Raw genomic sequence first — 12838 nt, 5'->3', positions numbered from 1 at the left:
TGCTTGCCTTTACATGCATTGCAGAAGGGAGATACATAACACTAAGCATTAACTATGAGACAAAATAACAAAATAATTCTACAAAGCGCGCTGAAAATCATCAATGTAAACAGTTAATGCAATCATACGTCGAAGATAATTGCACTGCAGTATTGATGTAAAATAAAATGAATCGCGCAAGGCGTCACCTTTAAAGGATAGTTAATAATTTGCTTTAAGCTAGCGGTCCTACTTTGCGATATGTAGAATGGCGCTAGGACATACTTCTCCCATTCTACTCCAGTTTTTGAATCATAGATATTACGAAAAAAGTTCAACCTGTGCTTTCGTCTGTGATCTTTCATGTCCTGCCATTTTAGTTTACTTTTACTTTCTCTCATGCTAAGTTGAGCGTGCCAATTACCTAATACAAATCGCACTTACATATTCTGTATGTTTACGAGCGTATCAACCAGCTCTTTGGTGTAGGGATCCACGAAAACACATGCGTACTCCAAGATTGAGCGCACATGAGTGAAATACAGTTGTTCTTTTCAGCTAAATGGAGATCCACTGAAATTTCATCTCCGAAAGCCAAAAACATATGCAGCCGTAACTTTTATGCGTGAACCTGTCTATTTAACCTCTAACCACTCCCTAAATAAACTCCTAGGTATTTATATTCCTCGGACGTTGTCACAGCAGCCTAATTTACGGCCTACGTATTCAATTGGAATTAATGTTTTCTTGTAAAGGTGCCGTTAACACACTGTTTAACCTATCCAATGTCATATCCCAAGAGTAGCTAAGCTCACCCTCAAACATCGGAACTAAATTACAGCTAGGCTTCGTCAGTGACAAGGCTCTGTTGTTATCACAAATTTAAAATATTTTTTTTCTAAATAGGCAGTCGTAAAATCCCATGAAGTAACATACTGCAGGGCATGAAGTTGATCCTACCAATGCACCAGCGAGTCTCTTCTACGTTTATCACCAACAACATAGTGCAATATTGCTTGTCGCAGTTTAATTGTAAGCAGAATAACTTGCGCTTTTGCTCGCACTTGCCTTTGTTTGGTGGGTAGTCCTTGACATGGTGGCGGTTTAGCTCCTGCGTGGTGACCGCTTGCTCGACGCCCTTGAAGGCTAGTTATTTTGGTGAACCATCTCCATCTCGGATCGGACATCTCTGCCGGGTCGATGTCTCCAATGCTCTCCATTTCTTGAGGGGGCGAATAGCCTCGAGCTGATGCGTCGACGAAGCCGGCGGCAGAGGCGTTGTAGCGGCGATGACTGGCGAGGCTTAGCTCACCCGTCGGTGCGGCACAGTCTTCTTGTGGCAATAAATGACATTTCGAAGGCCTAAAAGGTTCCCTGCTAATGTCCAGTGAGTCCTTCCACCTTGCCCGTTCACCGAGAACACTCATTACTGTTTGACAAACGATGCTCGTTCATTTAAAACGTAGAAACACGGAGCGGATGAAACCCGCGTCCTGTCGTTCGGCTCGCTAATTGCTTTTTCTCCCCCCAGTAAAAAACCGTTCGGATTCCTTCCAAACACGTTTATGCATGAATTCTCGGCGCCCAGTCGCGTCGTTGTTCGGCTGTATGCCGTTTGCCGAAAAAATGACGTATAACCAGATACCTTACGTAGGCCGGTCTCCTCTTGAACACCGGCTGCGAAATATTCTGTGGCCATTCGCTTGCCGTAATTCGGTCGAGGACAGCTAACCGAATGAAAAACGTATATTCTGGGGCCGTACGTCGGCCGGTATCCTTCCTAACACTGGTTGCCCGAAGAAAACGAATATTCTACCGCCGGACGCGCGGTTCACCGTTGAAACAACGAATGCACGGCAGCCGCGCTCCGGCCGGTCTCCTTTCGAACACCAACTGCCGCAAGAATACGCATATTCTGTGGCCGGTTGCTTGCCGTGCTTCGGCCGATTACCGCTTGCCGAAGAAAAAACGGATGCCCTAAGGCCGTACTTCGGCCATTCTCTTTCTCAACATCGGCAGCCGTAAGAGAACTGAATATCTGGCAGCCGGTTAGCTCCGTTGTGCGTGCCGACACGGGCGGACGGAAAAATACCGAAGCGCTGGTTGCCGAATGTTGGCCGTTCAACGCATGATCAGTGGCTGCCTGAACCTGGATGCTGGCCGGACATGCCAGAAAGCGGCCATAGATGGGCCGGTCTTGGGGCACGCTTTCTGTGCCGCCTGGGAAGCAATGATTTAACATGGCACAGACACATTAATTATGCCTGTAGCAACGCAAGCAGTTTCTTCGGGGATATTCACCGTAACTTCTCATACCCCATCTGCCCTTAGTGTTAAACTTTATCAGACACAAAATTGCACTAAACTTGAGTATGCCTCGGCACTCTTGATTCTGGACAACACCTTATCTCTCTTCTACAATTGTACGAAACCACAGAGCTCTATTTATACTTTACGACTACTCCCACACATGCAGTGTTTCACTAATGATGAATAAGCTGGGTTTATCGAGTTTACACAATCGTCGACAAATATTGTGTCTGTCGCTATTTCACGAAACCTTTTTGCACAACCTATCTATGAGAAGCGATCTTTTTTGAGGGCCCACAAACGTCAAATCCCGGATCACCATCTGTTCAAGTGTGCCATTTTATTTGGCCGCACAAATGTAATATCGGATTCATTTACACGAAATCGTCGGAGGAATGGGGCCACCATCCCCACCACGTCGCGCCAATGAAATATCCGGCTTTATTCAGAAATGCACTTTGTAAATACTACAGTACCACAGTTGGTAAAAGCTTTGCGAACCCAATGCCTGAAGTTTTACACTGTTGCCCTTTTCATGCACTGTACCGACCCGCTCTGTAAAGCCTGGAGGGTTGAAGGTACTCAAATAAATAAATAAATTAATAAATAAAAAGATACATAAATAAATAAACTATAAATAAAAAGACAATAAAAATATAAACTTCTAGAAGTATGTAACCATATGATTTCTTAGAATAATTACTTTTTCAATATGTGTTGCTGCTGCGAAGTTTAAATCATTTGAAGTGCTGATCATGAACACTTGCGACATCAAATATAACACGCAATAAATTCATCTTCATAACCAGGGAGTCGCATCTCAGTTGAACAATTGCTGGGAAAATACATGTCGCGCTACATCTGAGAACGCCCTACAAACCTCTACAGATAACTCTCACGCCGTAGAGTGGTCAGGCGTTTTGCTCATCACAACGTTAAACTGCCGTTACAACAATTTATCAAAATTTTTCGCACGGTCCTTTTTATTCCTTCCTATTTAAGATATTTTGGCTAAGAAGATGTTTGTTAACTTAAAAGTTCCTAACTGAATTTTTACCGCATGGTCGGATAACAACCATAACGAACTTTTCAGGTGATTGTTACCAGATATGGTCAAGTAGCCATTAGCGGAGCGCAAAGTTCTACAGGAGTTCAACAACAAATCAACCAAGAGTGCCACTAGACACTCTCCTTCACAACCCAGGAAAATTGTAAAAATCTTTCATATCTTTTTGTAAATGTGCTATGGGCACAGTCAAAAACTAACGCTAAACCGTTCATTAAAGTCAGATTGGATGGGTATAGATACGAAATGCGCCAGCTGAATCCCGTAAAGTATACATTCTTGTGGATTCATTTTTTGTCGTCAAAAGAAATATTTTTACGGCCAAGATTAGCTTTTAAAGACATAATGCCAAATTTATATATTTATAAAACGCAAAAATAACAGTTTGGAAAAAAAATTAAAGTTGTACTCTATACTCCTTATTTTCTTATATACATCTTAAAATTTCATCAAAGTTTACAAAGACTATCTTTTTATAGCTTGGTTTTTCCTATTTTCTGATGTGTCTAAATAGGAACCAGTAGAGTAACAAAATATATATCTGCAGCCATCCGCTCAGCGCTTTCAAATTTGGCCTTTCAAGGTGTTCCCTGAACAGTTCAAGAGATTGGTGTTCAGTTGAATTGAATCCGTCGGGTGCTGCCACTAAGACGTATTTACACTGATTGTATATTACATGCTTAACCCGCTACATGTGATTACGCTCGTATCTTCGCATGTCTGTAAGACGAGCGATCTGGAAATGGCTGCTGGTGAAAAAGCTCTCGAGAACATGTTCACCCAGAGTTAGCAGCCACAGCTGCGATCGCCGAAACTGGAGGAAACAATAAACTCACTATATCTGCATTTATTGTTCCAGATACTGCCGCTGTTGTAGTGGCTTTCGCAGGAGTTAAAAGCTGATGTTATAAAACATCAAAGAATGCAACGCTGAGTTTACCACGTTTAAAATAGGAAATATTGTAGTATGGAAATAAATTAGGTCAGTAATACTTTTTCTTTAACTAAGCTTTAAAATAGGTATGCAAAGGTCAAAGCCGCAGACAGGAAAACTGCATGTTGAGATAAGATTACCTTATTTGCACAAGCTCAAATGTTGTCAGAACAGAAGCTTCCATTCGTAATTCAGAGACGCCATTTGGCAGGCCAATAACGTGTTTAAATTTTAGCCTTTTGGTGAAAATACGACAAACTTTAACTAATTCATAAAAATATTTGGGTAACCCCGACAATGTACTCAGGAGAACACATGATCGTTGTGCGATGAGTACCCCCCATGCGGGGACAGCAATTGGGTTTGCACAAAGTATTATTTTCTGTGAAAACACATAAGGTATTAAGGGCTAGGCCAGTAGACATCTGTGGAATAAAAAGGACAAAAAAATAAGCAAGCGCAACAACAACATGTTATTCACAGTGATTTTTTTTAATTTAAAGTAATACTAGCAGAGAAATAGAGAGACTATATTCGTACTATGAAGGTCTATATCATTAAGTGAATTCACCGACCTATTACAAAAACGTAAAGAAATGCAAACGAGACGCTGACGGCGTTGAAATCATCCCTCTGTGATGTTTGGAAAACGCATTGTTCGTGAAAATAGGAAGCGGCGTGTAGCGCACTCGAATCTTTTTCTTAATGCGAAAAGTTTGCACGCCTTTGTTTCAATATTGCCCATACAACATTTGGGCGTGCTGGCACAAATTAGTATGTCACTGTTAGGAATATGAATACTGTTACGTAAGGGAGGGATTTATTCAGGAAGAGCGCAGGATCCGAAGGCGTGGGAAAGTGAAGCACCGTTGAGCACGATGCGATGTTGTTGTTTTTGTTGTTGTTGCGCCTTTAGTTATGGCGCATACACAACCAGGCAATCGGCCAGTCAACAAAGTACCCTTAAAAGAAATGGAATTCTTAGGTTATTAAAAGACGCTTAGCAAATATAATTTAAACCAGTTGGAAAGAGTTTTGGTTCCAGAAACGACAAAAAAACTGAAAAATCAAGGAGAGAGTGACCAATCGCAATCATAGTCTGAATCGATTGGAATTTTCAATGAAGCGCTAGAAGTCAGAGCATACATCCCGATGGCAGAAACCCTTTTCGGAAGTCCCGAATGATAGAAGAGCCAGAACTGTTAGGTTTATCCCCTAACTGCAAAGCGGCACCTCCAGGAACTTACGTCTGAAGTGTGAAAAACGTCATGTCGCAAAGGTAAGGCTCTACAGACTCGTCTTGGTTACAATAGCTGCACACAGTTGTTGGCCACAGACGAGACCTGTGGAGGTACCTATTTAACTAGGGTACTCGACAACGTAGGGCTGTAATAATGACCTCTAAGTTGCGTGAAGGTCACCATCCAGGCTTCCTTGAGAATTTCAGATGATCAAAGTCTCTCGATGACAATAAAACTGATTCATGCTGGTCAGAACCAACATGCATGGCATTCATGTTAGTTAGTGTCTATTTGGTCCGCTCAGTGAGACAGCTTGTTGGTTTGTGATATGGTGTTGAACGGCAGGATTGAATATCGGACAGGTGAAGTACCTCTTCAACGACGTCAGCAGTGAAGTGGCACCCACGGCAACTGATGAAACACGAGGTGAGCCGTGTTGGAGAGCACTAAGTCTGAAAATGAAGTTCGTCATTTTGGCAGCGGTTGCAGATGACAATGCAGCTGTCTCGCTTTAGTGTTAGATGTAGTCGACGCACACGATAATCCAACCGTTCCCATTCGTTAACTGAGGAAAAGAGACCATCAAAACTATGCCCACTTTTTCAAGGGAACAGGGGGGGGATTGGCTTGGTTCAGCTTTCCCGGCTGAGCAGTTGTAATGCATTTGTTGCGTTGACACTGAGGGCAACTCCCAAGCCCATCTCAGAGGTTTGTCGCATTTTCGGCCAAAGACAAAAAGGCTCTTGTGTGCGGTGAGGGGTGCATGCGAAGCCTAGATTCCCAGCTGTGGCGTAGTAATGCATAACATGAATTACTGAAGAACACAACTTTTCTCGCACCACCCGGAGGTGCCGGGATTCCGTCGGTGAGTAGCTCATCTTGTGTATCAGGTTATAGTGAGCACAGGAGGATTGGGTCTAACCGTACAGCAGTAAACACTGCCGTCACTGAACCCAACGCAAACTTTTTCTGGCATGCCCAACCCGAACAGGGACTAAACCAAGAAAAAGAGAATGACATTTGCTGGTTCACGACAAAGGAATATGAACAGTTGTTGTTGGTAATTCGCAGTCCATTTCATTTGGTGCCCTGAATTTGGTACTTACCCCTGCACTTTTCCCTTCAGATCAATCACAAAACTACAAGCACGCTATTCATGGTTACTAATCGTCACATTTGTGCTCTTGGTTCTTGTTTGACACTTAGAACAAAAACATGAAGCCCAGTGAACACCGAATAGCCATACATACACTTGATTCTCCTGAACAAGTGCAGTCAATTTTTTTGTCCCCATTTGTAAAATGTTTGTTGTATATCTGTGGTGAAGAATGTAACAAGTAATCTGCTGTTCCACTGCGTACTTTCTTAGCTTGCCTAGATGAGTACTGATAATTGACTATATATTCCGAGGAAAATAAGGCGTGCAAAAAAGTAGCACTAGCAGAAAACATCCACCTTTATCTGCAGTGTATACTGCACATCCCATTCCGGTATTCCTGTGGGCCAAAACATCATGAAACGATTTTACTGTTGACAGCACTGCGCGACAGATATAAACACAAAGAGGCCACCCCATACTGAATTCAGACGTCATTCGAACAGCTTTAACTTCCACAACTGAGCTAATTGTAAATGTTTTCATAATATGAGACTATGTCGGAGATGTACATATTTGCAAAGAGCTGCAGTTATATTCAGTGATAAGCTAAAATAGGTTCTGCATTGAAATTATTTGCACTAAAGTGATGAAACGCAGGCCATCAGTTTGAATGGTTTGTCAGCCACACACCACAAGATATAGGCCTGTAATTTCCCAAAAATATTACCCTGGGGTAAACTCGTGTGCGCACGAAGCACAGTTACTAGTAGTGATGCCACAGGTAACCTACACTTTGACCGGTAAGTGTAAGGCAGTGAACAAAAATTTTGTTTCGCTTAAATGTGTTAAAGTGTGCACACCTATATGCTGTTTAGGAGAGAGGAGAAAAAGTTTGAGGACACCGAAGCATTTATTGTGGATTTGGAATGCCAAAGCATTAGTCTGCAATTGAACGTATTGTCCTCTCTACAAGGATATGTTGAAATTTCTTGACGAGACTGGACTATACACTATTCTGTATTGCGTGAAGCCGCTAGAATCCCGTCAGTTTCCTTTTTCTTGATTTCTCAAAAGCTTTGATGGCTGGTAGCGAAATTGTGCAATAAATAAATAAAACGAATGCCGCACAGCGTTCCTTTGCGTGGGTATGTTAACCTCACAGGCAATAGAAACTGGTCAATTCACTGTGAATTTTCACAGCACCTTTCGTCGACAGTCCCCAGTCCCACTCTGTCGGTATATGAGAATTTTGTTTATTATTCATACTGCAATCCCCATTACAGAGATTTTAGCATGGTGGTTACAGACATTATTATTACAATGTTGGGACTCTAAAATGCATAAAACAAAACAAACAAAAAAGAGAACAGCAAGATGTGAATAAACAGGTCACATTTGCTGCAAACAACAATAAGAACGGCTCCATGAATTCGTTATTAGTTCATTCCACTGAGTTACGGTGCGCGGGAACAAGGAGAATTTGAAGCAGTTATTTCGGGATACGAAAGGGTTTATAGTGAGTTCATGCCTTTGGCGGGTGGCGTAACCAGATGAAAAAGAAGTGATATTGGAAACATCAATCTTGTAATGGCCTTTAAATAATTGGTAAGGAAACTGTAGACGTAATAAACGATTTCTTTCGGGAAGTGAAGGGTCATTGGCACGATGTAAGAGTTCAGTAATAGAGGCGCGTACAAAGCTAATAAAGATGAAGTGGTCTGCCTCTTTCTGCACTTTTTACAATTTAGTTATGTTAGCTTTAGTGAAGGAGTCCCAACCAATCACTCCATATTCTAACATTGGGCGAATGATAGTCTTGTACGCTAGAGTACGCACCGTGGAATTAGAATGTTTAATAGGTCTTCGAATGAAAAATAGTTGTGGCTAGCATTTGTAATTGCGGAGTCAATATGTTTAGTCCAGTTAAGGTCATTAGACATCCAAAAGCCAAGATACTTGTTGTAATTACCTCAGAAAAGAGGGGGACTTGCGGTGGACTAATTAAATAGTAAGGGTTTTTTCCTGTCGGTTATTCGCATAAATACTGTTTTATCGAAGTTAATTGACATCGGCCATAAATCACACCACCTAACAATTTTATGAAAGGCACTATTTAGAATGTTTTGGTCAGTTACATTGGATATTTCAGAACATATAACACAGTAATCACCATACAACTTGATTTGTACAGGAACTTCTTTCACAATATAATTGATAAAAATTGGAAACAAAAGGGGTCCGTGAACAGTACCCTGTGGGACACCAGAGTCAACGGTTGCCTCTTCCGAACAGAATTCGTTAAAAACAACAAATTGTTGCCTTTGTTGTTTTTGTTGCCTTTGTCGTTAGGCAACAAACAAATTGTTGCCTTTGTCGTTAAAAACAACAACAAAGGCAACAGCTTATTGCCTTTAGCCCTCTCATCCTGGACAATGTATGTCTGAACGAAATCGGAAATAAAAAAAAATTGTTTACGGTTGACAAGGTAGTGTGCTGTCTATTTTATTAGGCGCGGATTTTTATCTGTTTTCTCTCATTTTATATGTTCTGAGAGAGAGCGAATCGGCCATGAGCTTCTGACAAGAGCAGTTATCGTCATCATTCCAGGCTTTGATAGAGAGAGAGAGAATGTTTTTGAAAGGGACAAGAGGCTGGCCTGTAAACTAATATTTATCCGCAGTCTGTTTAATTTTGTAACAACCTAAAGCCGAGAATCCAGAGTGGACTCGTTAAAAAATATAAGCAAGACTTTAACGGCTAGGCTATGTTTGGTGTTAGCCGAGTTAGCCGACGTGCCCAAAACCTTTTTGTTCGGACAGAGGGCGAGTTTCAAAGCGTAGTATTGCTGCCTCGAGCTTATTTCGCTCCCTAGAGTACTTTGGACAAATGTTAAACAAATATGCCATAGTTTCAGTCCGGGCTGTCCTCGCGACTGATTGTGTGGAGATACTTTCGGGTGAATGCTACTCCAAGGTGCAGCCAGTGTGGCAAAGTTTTTTAGCTTCTTCGGGTCAGACGAATGCAGCTGCAGCTTGTTTCCGTGCTCAGTAGAGTATCGGGTTAGCAAATTGCCTTGTGATGGGTATTGCCAAAAGGGTTCTATTGTGGTATGTCTGATGTGCTTCTGCATCCGCCATTAGGTACGTGAGAATTCTCGGTGGGTATGTGAAGTTGCAGCCAAATACGATTTGGTGAAGGAGCCGTGTGCTTCCAATGGCAGCTGCAGTCATTGCTGGCTAATCTACCTAAGTTGGTAGGTCGTCATGCCAATATTCATTTTACCCGGTCGTTACTACCATAATGCTGACTCTCTTTACGCGCCAAGCAATGTCGAAATCACTGTACATTGAGCTGCATGTACCAGTTGTCCATGTTTTCAAAGTAAAAAGCCACAACGCATTCACAATGCGCACCTTCACCTGGAACCATAAAACACATTGGTGTCGGGGATGCGTGCCGGAATCATATTCCAGACACTTGTGTATTATTCCCATCCCAATGGAAATGTTAATTAAAAAACCATTTAGCTGCTAGAGATGCTAGATGATACGTCTGAGCTCAATAGGCCATGTAGTGCTTTCGCATAAGGACATTTATATGCTTCCATATTTTAAGCATTTCTTGGCTGCAAAAATTGTCTCAGAGAGCTGACACTATAGGTGAATAGTCATCGAAGTGATATAGTTTGTCTCGGGTGACAGATGGAAGTCAATCGGCATAAAGCATGGATACAGACCCAAAGATGTGCCTTTAATGTTGAGCTTCCTTGCAAAGAAAACATTTTTGAGCCTGCCACCTTCACTTGTTAAAATTCTGAGAAATATGAAAGCCTAAAACTGGTAAGTCGAATGAAAAGGAGTAGAAATTATGCTAATTGTTGTCTTGAAAGGTATTTTTGCTCCTCCTGCTAGTTTATGTGTGGAGAAAAACTGCAAGTAAAGTTTATTTCATTAGCCAACACACCCCTTCACCATGTGTGTAATTGTTTCCGTATTCGGTGCAGTATTGCGTTCTGAATCAGTTTTCTTGCTTGGAAATTGTGATTTTGCTAAGTTTCAAGTTCAAGGTTAACTTGATACAGTTTGTGTTGTGGGTTCTCAAGAGTTTTTGCTAGGGAGTAAAGGTGGACAGATGAAGAGTCGTTTTGTAGGCTTTTCATTTAATATATCAAATTTTCTGAATTGAAGGCCGTGACACGAATATAAGTCGTCCCGTAGGTGATGCGACTAAGCAGCAGGGACTGTTTGAGCGTGCAAGATTCATCCTTTCTGAGTACTGCTTGTTCGTGTCTCAGACGTTGAGTGAGAGAAGTAAGTTGCGAACATGCTTTCGTGAGTTGCGGTCAAAGTGGAGCACTTAGGCCATCATCATATGATGCAAAGGAATGCCAAGATTATACACAAGAGAAATTTGGGGGATCGGAGTGTCTTGAATTGCTAGAGTAATTTTGATGGCGTTTCGGCAGGTCCACCTTGCATGCGTAGGCAAAGCATCAGTAGTGCAGACTTAAGGCTTGGCAGCGTAGCCCTTTTCTTTTTTATGTGTTGGTTGTATCTATTGCTTGCTCTAGGCTGTCTTGTCTGGCTCCAACTAACCTTCAATTGTCCACAGTATGATATGGTCGGCATAGAGTGTGTGATGAACGTCTGATATTTGGGGAAGTCTGATGGGTGGGCAGAGCTTGCAAAGGAGAAGTGGTGTCATGGAGCCTCCAGAATTTTTTCTTTCCCATTTTTGGCAGTAGCAGCCCGTGCTGAGTGACAGTCCAGTACAAAAGCTAAGCTTCGCATAGGAATACTCTCATAGAGATAAGGGTATACTGTCCGCTTGTTCAAGGTGCGCGGTGATTTGTGTATGTACCAAAAGTTCAAATATTGCCCCAACAGAAGAGGTACAGGCGATAGTCCCTACCCAGCAAACCACGTTACTTCGTGCAGATATCCGGGAGGCGTTAGCAATCGACATTGCAGATGTTCAGGAGACGTACCGTTCGGGTCAAATTACATATGTTCAACGTTGCTACAACAGCAAAAAACCCGTCTAAATCACAGAAAGGATAACCCACAATAGACGTCTCATGGTACTTTTATATGCTGTTTACGGGACGTTACCTTAGTGGTACGTATTATGGATATTGTAGTGGTACGCATGCAAGACGTATATAGATGTCTGTTCTACATTGGTTTTCTGTCTTTTTGGCAGAAGCATTAGTTTGTTATATTCATGACTTGTGTACGTTAGTATATTTTTGAGATGAACCTGTATGCCAGAAATATACATTCTTTATACATTATTTGGAAGTTTGGCCAGCCCCCTTTCAAAGGTCGCCTACGTGTTGTGGGCATTTATACTTCAAATACATGTCTTACTAGCTATTCAGCACTGTTTGCTGTTACTTGTCACCTGGTTTTTAAATTAATGTGTTTCCACTTTTGAAGTGCTGCATACTGCATGAAGTCTCATATGTGAGGTGCCAAGCTGACCACACACTCTTGCAGAAACACACGAAGCACAGCTCTTAACAAGAAATGTCGCAACTAAACAAGTGGCAGTAAGTAACAGCAAACCAGTCCTGGTCAGCACAAGCGCCCTGGACACAAAGGCAACCACAGTAGCGTCATCGAATTGTACCATACAGCACGGCTATACAGGCCTTCTGCAAATAAACTATCACAGAAACAATTGAAAAAAACTAATTAAAATGATAGTCTCCCATCCTATCTGTAAGTACCTGCAGCTTGGTAGTAAGAACGCTTTCACAGTATACATAAAACACAAAAGAGTTCAGGTAAAACAGTTTATATTGACTTCCAAGTTATGTAATATGCTTTTGCACATTCCTATCTGCCCTGGCCCACAGGGTACACATTGTACAAATACAAGAATAGTAGAGATATTCATGACAATAAATAAGTCACACAGCAGAAAGCTTGACAAAAAATAGGAAGAAAAGCAAACATCTAAACCCAGGGTACAAGCACAAGATAGTTATCCAACTTGAAATATCGCACATTAAAATATTTGGGTGAAAAACAACGCAAGAAAAGTGTGAAAACAAAGAAATGATTGAATGGTGGTTATAAAAACACAGAACATTTACGGAACTAAATAGTTCACATGTAGTGAAAAGTTTGTGGACCAATAAAACAAAAGCACCTAGGAAACACAGAAGTGGTGTTGAGTGGTGGTTGTCAGTGCCATACAAATTT

This window comes from Haemaphysalis longicornis, unplaced genomic scaffold (assembly GCF_048455015.1).
Source record: "Haemaphysalis longicornis isolate Haplotype H1 unplaced genomic scaffold, Haemaphysalis longicornis Haplotype H1 scaffold_13, whole genome shotgun sequence".
Taxonomy (NCBI): Eukaryota; Metazoa; Arthropoda; class Arachnida; order Ixodida; family Ixodidae; genus Haemaphysalis; species Haemaphysalis longicornis.
This window is presented reverse-complemented; position numbering follows the sequence as displayed.